The sequence below is a fragment of the Dioscorea cayenensis genome, chromosome 17, assembly GCF_009730915.1.
Source record: "Dioscorea cayenensis subsp. rotundata cultivar TDr96_F1 chromosome 17, TDr96_F1_v2_PseudoChromosome.rev07_lg8_w22 25.fasta, whole genome shotgun sequence".
Classification (NCBI taxonomy): Eukaryota; Viridiplantae; Streptophyta; class Magnoliopsida; order Dioscoreales; family Dioscoreaceae; genus Dioscorea; species Dioscorea cayenensis.
Window position 1 is genome coordinate 14,388,921 of NC_052487.1, and position 9,939 is coordinate 14,398,859.

At 30.2% G+C, this 9,939-nt stretch overlaps 1 long non-coding RNA gene across 1 annotated transcript; it reads right to left on the reverse strand.

The window, feature by feature from the left end:
- Positions 1-1,408: 1,408 nt before the first annotated feature.
- On the reverse strand, positions 1,409-5,462 carry LOC120280091. The gene is made up of 2 exons (XR_005542245.1): positions 5,314-5,462; positions 1,409-2,040 (listed from the first exon to the last, which is right to left on the reverse strand). It is a non-coding gene; the product is annotated as an uncharacterized LOC120280091 (long non-coding RNA).
- Between the last annotated feature and the right edge of the window lie 4,477 nt (positions 5,463-9,939).

Below are 9,939 nucleotides of genomic sequence, written 5' to 3' on the forward strand. Positions count from 1 at the left end.
CCAAGAAATATCCAGAAAGTTGTCACATGACCTCCATTAAGATACACCCGCAAGGAAAAAAAGCTAATAAGTCGGCCAAGTTATTAGGAAAAATATGATTAACAATATTGTGAAACTGTAAATAGCTTTTCCTTTTGTCTTCTCCTGATTACTTGCAGACTCCAGGGCTAGTATTACTCAGGTAAGGGCACCAGATTCATTTGAAAGTTGTATTGCAAATGCCAAGGTAGATTTATACAACTTATAGAATACCTTCACCCTCATTAATGAATGACAGAGAAGCATGACATATTCTTCAAACAATCAACATTTTAAAAAATTTAAACACAGAAGAACAATGCTGAATGAATAACCACGGAGCATCTTCTGCAACATCAGAACAAGTATGAAACCAAGAACCAAGGCGAGTAGGCAACAAACTGTTATATTAGTGAACACAAAAAGTGGAGAATATGCAATGAGTTTGAAAGTTATAGCAATCCATGTTGGCTGGTCAATATGAAGGAATAGGATCCTTGAGATTATGGCAAAAGCAAACCCATGAAGCAAACTTTGTTGTCTTATTAATCTTTTACTTTCAACTTGCTAAATAATGAATGATGCAATGCAGTTTCTCATACTAGTTCAATTTATAATTTTGGATGAAAGTGAAAACAACGTAGGAGCATCTGGCAGATATTTTATCAATCACGTTTTAGAATTAATTCAACATCAACCATGGGGACCTTTTATTGGGTGTTGCTTCAACTAGAATCAAGTACAAAGTACAAATGATTGCTCTTAAATCTTGTTTATATGGCACACTGTTTGTAATTAAACTCTCAAATAGATAAATCGCTAAGAACCATACCACTATTCAAAACCTCCCATTATTAGCATAATCTTTTTAACGTTAAGTTTAATTCTTATGTTAATAAATTTTAAGCTTCTTACGCTGAGGCTTTGGAATTGAAGAAGTAAAACTTCTAGAAATTAATTGCCCATGTTAAAATGAGTCTACTCAAGTTAACTCCTATCCTTTTCTTAGCAATCAATTTTATAATAATTTAACTCCTATGCTTTTCTTAGCAATCAATTTTGTAATAATTTGGAGGACACTATTTAGACTTTTTCTACTGAATAAGGCAACTTTCTTTTTCCATATTCTATCAAAAACAATTTATTATTTGTTCCTCTTTTATTTATATATTTTCTTTTCTTTATTTTGATGGCAACATTTATACATTTTTCTATACTTTTTTTGTTATGATGCCATGATCTATCCATTTTATCAAAAACACTGCTTCCAAATAAGAAATAAAAAACTTACATTTACGTCTTAAAAAACAGTTAAACAAAAGGTCCATAAACACTACATACACAAAATTAGAGAGCTAGAGAAAAAAGTTTTATGATGAATTAAAAGAGCTGACAACAGAGAAAAAGTTTTATGATTAATCAAAAGAGTTGGCAACAGAGTCAGTAAGATCATCAGAAATTTATCCTTCCAGTACTGAGAATTCCTGGTGAAAGCAACCAAATAAGCAAGCCTATGTACAACAAATGAGAACTTCTCGCAAACATGCATAACCTCAACCTCAACTACAGCAAAGTTGTACCTTATTATTCCAACTAAATCAACAAACTCTAGGGGTGGTCTTCTTACTCCCTTAAGTATACTTACAGCAAGTTCACAGTCACTCAATATTGTTGTAGGACCTCATGCATTATAATTATTTAAAGCTTTAGCAACCGCAAAGAGAGTCATAAGTTTAGTCTCTAAAGATGAAGGCTACCTTATTGGGTGGCTAATAACTTCACAAACCATGTGATCAGAATCCATGCAAAGCCACCCAACTCTTGCAAGTACATTCATTCCTCTAAAGGAATCATTGACAATGAGTTTGTAGAGCCCTCATGTCCTTAAACGAGGGTCCTTATTGCTTGGAAGGTAGTCTTTGGCATGGACCATATTGTTTTCATCATGTTCTTCACATCTAGTAAGGGCTCTTTCTCATCATCCTTAAGCCAAATTGCACACCTTCTTCTTCATGTTTCTCTCTTTGAATAAAAAGAGTAAATGTTAGTATGATGAGTATGTGCCAAGCTCAATTGCATGGTGAATGTAAGGGGTGTTGGTTTTGATATTTTTGATCTAAAGTAAATAGGCAGCTCTGATACATATATAATAAACTATATAAATTAGTCTAGAGAGTACATGATTAAAAAAAATTGTTCAAATGAATTTTAATCTATTACCATATGTGTGACTTTTGATATTCATGAGATGTATCAATAAAGCCACTATTGAATGACTGATTTTAATGCTTATGTATTCAGAAATGCATATAACCATTTTCCAGATAAACATGCCTAAGACATTACTATTTATCTAGGAAGGTAAAGTTATACTTATCTCTTTGTAGAGAGGATGAATTATTATAAAATCGCAATTGCAGAATGCAATTTGAGTATTTGAGTAATATTGGATCTTATAGTAAAATATAAATTTTTATATATATATATATATATATATATGTCAATATGTACAGATTATCATGAAAATTATGAAAAAATTACCATAAAAAAGAGAAAAATAAAGAGGAGCATACTTGAAACATTTTAATAAAAAAAATGTTTGGATTTCCATGTTATAGTTATATAAAGAATGTGTAAAAGTTTGTAAATTATTATAAGATACTCTTTTTTAAGAAAACTTAAACAAATGACTGTCAAAATACCATATCGTAGAAAATTTCTAAACAAATATAATCAAGATGATCACAAGCTAATTCAATCTGGTCGAGATAATAATTGAGGAAAAAACCAAGATCCAGTTAATTTATTACGCTTATTTGAAGAACAAATGACATTTTAGTAATTCTAAAAATAAATAAAATCACACTGATCATTTTCACAGAGAATTAGTACAATACATCCCTTCGAAATCATAGATGGAGTATTTCTGACATGTATATATCACAACATCTTATCCACATTTTGCAAAACACAAATAAATAAATAAACATTGATGGAACAGAAATCATTGAGAAGAAACTATAAGAAAATAGAAAAGACATCAAGAAATAATTACCTGGAAAAAAGATATAACCATTTGTAGAAATTCTGGTATCGAAAGGAGATGCACTTTTAAGGAATGGTCATGAACAAAATTAGAGAGTGTGTAATGATTCAATTGGAAAATCCATATTTATATAGGTCGGCTTAAGAGCATTAGGATATCAAAAGTCCAAGGATCTATCCAAATATCACACAATCAAAAGTTACAAACATTAATACAAAGGTTGCATCTCAGTTTTTCAGTGGTTTTGCTAAGGATTTTATTAAACAAAGAAGTTTTAGCAGGAGCGAAGTTGATCCACATATCAAAATTATGGTAATACATAAAATTGAGAATATGAACCCATTGTTTGTCCTTAGTATTAATAATAATAAAGATGCTTTTGGTCATCAAAACTGTTGTAGCATTCCTAAGAACAACCCACTCCCTCCCTAGTCTTTGACAAGGTAATATTGCTGCAATTAATGGAGTAGAAACCACTTCTATTACTATGTAAGTTTAGAGATAGTAGCTATGTAACAATAGAAAAAAATAGAAATATTGATTAGAACATCTTTCCATATTGTAGAAATTTAAGATACTTTCCATGAATTAATGGAGTTTGAAGCCCTATCTATTAGAAAATTGCATTGATTTCTAGATAAACTCTTATGAGATATCTAGACACCTAAGTATTTGAAATGAAACATACAGGAGTTCATCTTAAAGGCAAGCTTGGTATTACACCAACTTGGTACATGAAAAATGGACTTGCCAAGTTGGCCTTTTGACTTGTAAAGTTATTATAAATCTCCAACATAGCTTATAGCTTTTAGCAATTACTTTAGAAGCCTAGTAATAATTGCAAGGTTATCAGCAAATATTAAATGTTTAAAATTAGTAGATAACCTAATATTAAGACCCACAATCAAGTTTAAACTTAGATCATGATTAACGCTAGTTGAAAGACTTTTTGTGACTAATAAAAACAAGAAAGCGGATATAGGGTCTCCCTGTCTACCCCCCATGACTAACAATCTAAGGTGAAGGTTGGTCATTGAGAAAGGAGAAATAGCAAAGGAGATGCATGATTTAATTGAGATAATCCAAGTTGAGAGAATTTCATAAGAGCAAGGGTAGCAAGAATAGCATAGAGTCTAAAGCATTACACAGTTTCTCAATATCAACTTTAAGAAGCATCCAAGGGGGATTCTTGGTATCATATTCTAGGGAATGCACAATTTTTTGGACAATTATAATGTTATCATGGATAGATCTACTATCTTTGAAACCATTCTATTTTGTTCCCACCAATTTAAGCATAACATTTTTTAGCCTATTTGAGTGGGTTTTAGAAATTATCTTCTAGCAAGTGTTGCATAATAAGATAGTTCTGAAATTAGTTACTATATTTGGGCAGTCCTTTTTAGGAATAAGCACCACATAGTAAAAAAGATATAGTTTGGAAAAAAGTAATAGTATTAAAGAGAGAAGGATCCATGAATATTGCCAAGTAAAATAGATAAAACTCAATGTTCAAGCCATAAAGACCAACATTTTTCTCTCTAGGTATTTGTTTATAGCAAGAAAAACCTGATCTAAACTCATTGGCCTAATTAAATAATTCTGGTCTTCCTTACTAAGGGTGTTCAAATCATATGGAAGATCATTAAGGCCATTAACATAAATATCAGGCGATTCAATCCAAATTTTCACTAAAGCATTTACAAATACTAGGAAAATAATAATGAGTGTTACTAAAATCATCTATAAAGGTAGAGATTCTATTATAGATGTAGCTAGTGTCGCAATCACCATTTTTAAGTAACATAAGCTTGGCCCTTTGGGCCCATTTGGGGCAATTTTGTCTTAGAAGAACAGAGTGTCGATTATAGAGGGATCTTAGAGATAGACTACCAAAAGAATTAAAGTGATTAGATGCTTTAAAAGCTTCTAGGATATTGAAATCCTTTTAATATTTTGGATATCAATCTCAACAAAATTAATTCCTAAAAGTCTCAACTCAACCAGATGGTCTTTGCTACAACCAATAAAATATAAAAAACACATCCATGGGAGAGGCATTAGGATTGAAATTCCATGCTTTATTAACAAAATTATGACATGCTTGATACATAAACCAATTTTTAAGAAAATACTCTTATGATAAACATGGGAGATAACATATAACAAAACAAGAGAATGGTAAGATGTTGTTTTAGGGAGGCGATGGTTATTGTAAGCATCAAAGTTAAAGATCCAAGAACAATTACCTGGAAACCTGTCTAAACTGAACCCATCTCCTAGCGGTGGTGATAAGAAGTGCGGGAGAAACTCCGGAGAGACGTCGGATCACGATGAGAAGATATGAAGAAGTGAGGGAGAAGTGGAGAATTGAGAGAGAGAGAGAGAGAGAGAGAGAGAGAGAGAGAGATGGTGTGGTGCACGTGATATGTTTTTTTATTCTTTTATGAGTTCCGAGTTATGAGAGGATTGAGGAGAATTTAATTATTGAGTTTTTTAATATTTTATATTTTAAAAAATTAATGATAGTATATGAAAGTACAATTTTAAATATTAATTTAATTATATTTTAAATATTTAAAAAATTAGAGAAAATATAAAAAAATTAAAAATTAAAATACCGCATTTAATTATTTTTTTCAATTGTTAAAATATAAGTTATTTTAATTTTTATCATTATTATTTATTATAATATATTTTTTAAATATTTTATTATTGACTCTGTTCAACCCCGGTTTCGATTTGGTTGAACCAATCGACCCTGACCCCTGAGCTTGGCGGGGTCTGACTACCTTGGATTAAAATCCCCAAGTAGCAATCAAGAAAGATTTAAGGCAATTAAACATGACAAATCATGCCAAAAATATTTTTGAGTAAAAATATTTTGAGGATTATAAACCACAGATAAAATCCATTCCTTAGGCTTGTATGAAGAGATAATTAAATGCAAACTAAATTTAGAGGAAGTAAGAGGAGTTATTTTAGCAATATGCATTTCCAAAGCATAATTAAACCACCAGATATCTCAGTAGTATTGATAGCAACCCACTTCCAGTATTTAGTAAATTTAATACAAAAACGAATAGCTCTTTACTATTATGTTTCTATAAGATAGAAGATAATAGGGCTTAGCCCCACTGTCATGTTTCAAATCTTGTTCATAGCTATGGATTTAGAAACCTCTTCACAATTCTAGCATAATATCTTAGTTTTATCTGTGAACTAAAAAGATAGAATTAAAGGACAGTACAAGTAAAACCATCTCAGGAGGAAACAGATATTTTTCTTCCTTTGTTTGAGCAAGATCGAGCTACCAAATTGCATTTAGAGGCTAAGGCATACACTATGATGTACTTCTAGCATTCGACCAGAGTCTTTTCATCATCAGCATCATCGGGTTCATCTTCCTTCATATCTTCAACATGAGGATTGTTGGGGGGCCTAAGAGCGTTCTTGATTTTCCATACGAGGGTATTAATGGAGTAATAGGCTAGAGGCTATCATGTGTTTCCTAGAGCTGCATCAATGGAGCACCGGAGAATAAGATGCAATTCTCATCCATGGCTACAGTAAAGGTGAAGGCGGAACAATGACGACGGGCCAAAACTAAAGTTGTTGTTTGGTGTTGTCACCAAATCGGCTTCCATTAAATTAACTCCACATGTTCAACACTCGAGTCCCCATCTTATCCTTCTTGCAGCACCTGCATATCTTGCAAGAAAGCATCTCGGTTAATAGAAAAAAGGCCATCTCCTTCCACCGTGATAGTCAAGATGGTTGGATGATGATTGTAGTTATTTACAATGTGCTTATTTTGACAACACCACAAGGAAAAAATATGACTTGATGCACTTTTCAAAACATCCAAAGACCCATTTTAGAGGTTTCAAGAGATCAATTTAAACATACAAACAATAAAATTTTGCAGGTGGAGTTAAGGGTGTGCTCCTTGATCTTTAACCAGTGCTGAAAACCAGGGGCCAATGTTTCTGGCATCTCAACATCCCATGGTTTAGGATGGAGATGGTGGCATTAGACCCAATAGTTTCCAGTATTCTATAGGACAAAACCAGATATGCAATTATGTCAGAAAAATAGATATTTGTTAACACAACCAATGTTCTTCTCCAGTGGCAAAGCATTAGAATATTCGCATATACGAAGGCCAAAACAACATTTTATAGAAAATAAATATAATAACTAATATCTAACAATTAAACAAATACATTCAATAAAAAAATTTCAGAATTTCAGGAAATAAGAATAATCAAACAACATTCCATTCTTCCCCAACTACAAATAAGATCAAGTCACTCTTGCTGGAATTTTCATGAAAAATAATATTTTTACTGAATACTTCAAGCATAAAAACTAAAATTCCTTATGTCGATGATAGCTATTATAATAAAAATATTCCAAAATTACTAGGATACATACATTTTAACAAAACACTATGTCAATCTAATATCTTAAACTTTTAGAATAAATTATGCAAAATTTTCCTGATAATATCCAAATTAAATATCTTTACATACATGGTTGAATACATAGATATACATATATTAAGGTAATTATCCAAGTATTCTTGAAAATATATAGAAATATCTAGAAATATTTGTGCATAAATACATGAACAAAGAAACATATATATTGTTGAACTAAGATTATAAATTTTTGAAACAAGTGTGTGTGTGTGTATAGAGCTCAGAATTTTCTAAAGCAATGGAATTCGTAAGACTAATAATACTATGAATTTAATAGAATGAGTAAAAAGTGGAATCATGCATAATGATATTTCTAAAGATGGCATTTTGTTAAATGTAATTGAAAACGTAGTGATTTCTAATTAAAGTGTATTTGTAAATCCTGCTTTTGAAAATATTGGAAAGTCAAATCCAGTACTTGGTTGGATGTATGTGGAATTCTGGATTATTAAACTTTGTGTTTAATTAGTTGGATTTGTAAATATGGATTTTTGCAATGTTATTTGGCATGATATATTTAAAAGACATAAGTACCTAGGGTGAGGTTGTCTTTTCCTTGAGAGACCAATAAGTTTATTAACTACAAAATGCCTTATAAGTTTTTATTAATCACAGAACAAATAACTAGATATATGATTAATTAATTAATTAATTTAATATATGATTATGTTCTTGTTAAATAAAATTTACTTTATTTGTTTGGTATTTATATCAATAATATATTATCAAAATTTACCCATCTAATTGCTATTTCTCAAAAGTTATTTACAAACATATACCATGTAATCTTACAATAAAGACAATGTGTGAAATCAACAAATTTGTTGTTTGGAAATAAAAATGTATATATTTTTGTTGTTTGCTAATAAAACTTTACATAATTTTATTTGGAAAAATAAAAAACCAAAAAGACAAATTATCAAGATCATGAATGAAACTATTTTTCAATTTAAAATGAAAATAATTGCTACTCTGTATAGAGGTTCTATAATTAAAATAATATCTTTAAGAATATTTAGTTTTTTAGTAGGATGAAAATATTTAAGAGATTTTTTTTATAGATGTTTGTATACACACACACACACATATATATATATACTTATTTTCCTTCATTTCATAGAATATTTAATATCAGCTTCAAAAATTGATTCAATATTTACATAGGTTTTGTCATTGTGGGGTGGTGGACAAAAAAGGAAAAGGCCACAAAAAAAGGTCTCATGTTTACAGTGCATATATTTACACTAATGACACGCACTATTGATAGTTTGAATTGGTATCCCTGGAAAAAAAACCAAACATTGAATGTTGTTCTATATCTCAAAACTCCAATTTAAGCCTCAGGTGACAATCACATAAGGCTTCCTTTGGGGTTTAAAATCCAACAATGTGAACTATTCCCAAATTAACATAGTTTCAACCTATTCCACAAATTATTGTACATCAAAATACATTGACCTTTTAAAATCCAATTAATAAAACAAATAACGTTGAAGGATTTTGTAATTCTAATTACAAGGGCTTTCAAATTCCCCACATTCCCTCTTTGTTTTTTGCAAAGAAACGAGATACCCTAAAAAAAATAATGATTGGCCAAACAAACACCATCTTAAATTATAATAGAAACCACTTACTATTTTTTGAGGATTTTCCAAAAATAGCAACCATCATTGAATTATTAGTGTTTCGGATTTCCAAAAAATACCTATATTGAATGACATCTTGTATTTTCCAAAAATATCATATATTTTTACACCAAATCCATTTTACAATTATATATGTAGTTTTAGAATTTTAAAATTATAGTTGAAAAATTACCTTTAATACTCAATTGACTACTCCAATTTACTAAGCGCAATGCTCCTCTCGATACTCATGAAACTCTGGATTGGCAACATAAAGGGAAGCACTCAAAATCCTATCTAAATAGACATAAAATATAGAGAAATGACATACAAACTTCTATCAGCAACAATAACAATTATCTTAGCAATAATATTACTAATAATCAGAATAGTAACCATACAACAAGATGGTTGTTTTGAGTCAACCCTCCGATACAACTAGAAAAATTATAAGATGGCAAACATCAAATATTAGAAAATATGACTGAATCAAGGGTGATTTAAGTAACCATCTTGTAAAGGTGATTTGATGGCAACAAGGGTTTTGAATCAATGATTTGTGAAGGTGATTTGTTTTTTGTATCCTATGGACAACACTTTATTATTCATTCCTCTTTTATTTGTATATTTTCTTTTCTTTATTTTGATGGCAACATTTATACTTTTTCCTATAATTTTTCCCTAATGGTGGCATGATTTATCCATTTTTTACAAAAAAAACAATTTAAGCAAAAACTACTGCTTCCAAATAAGAAATAAAAAACTT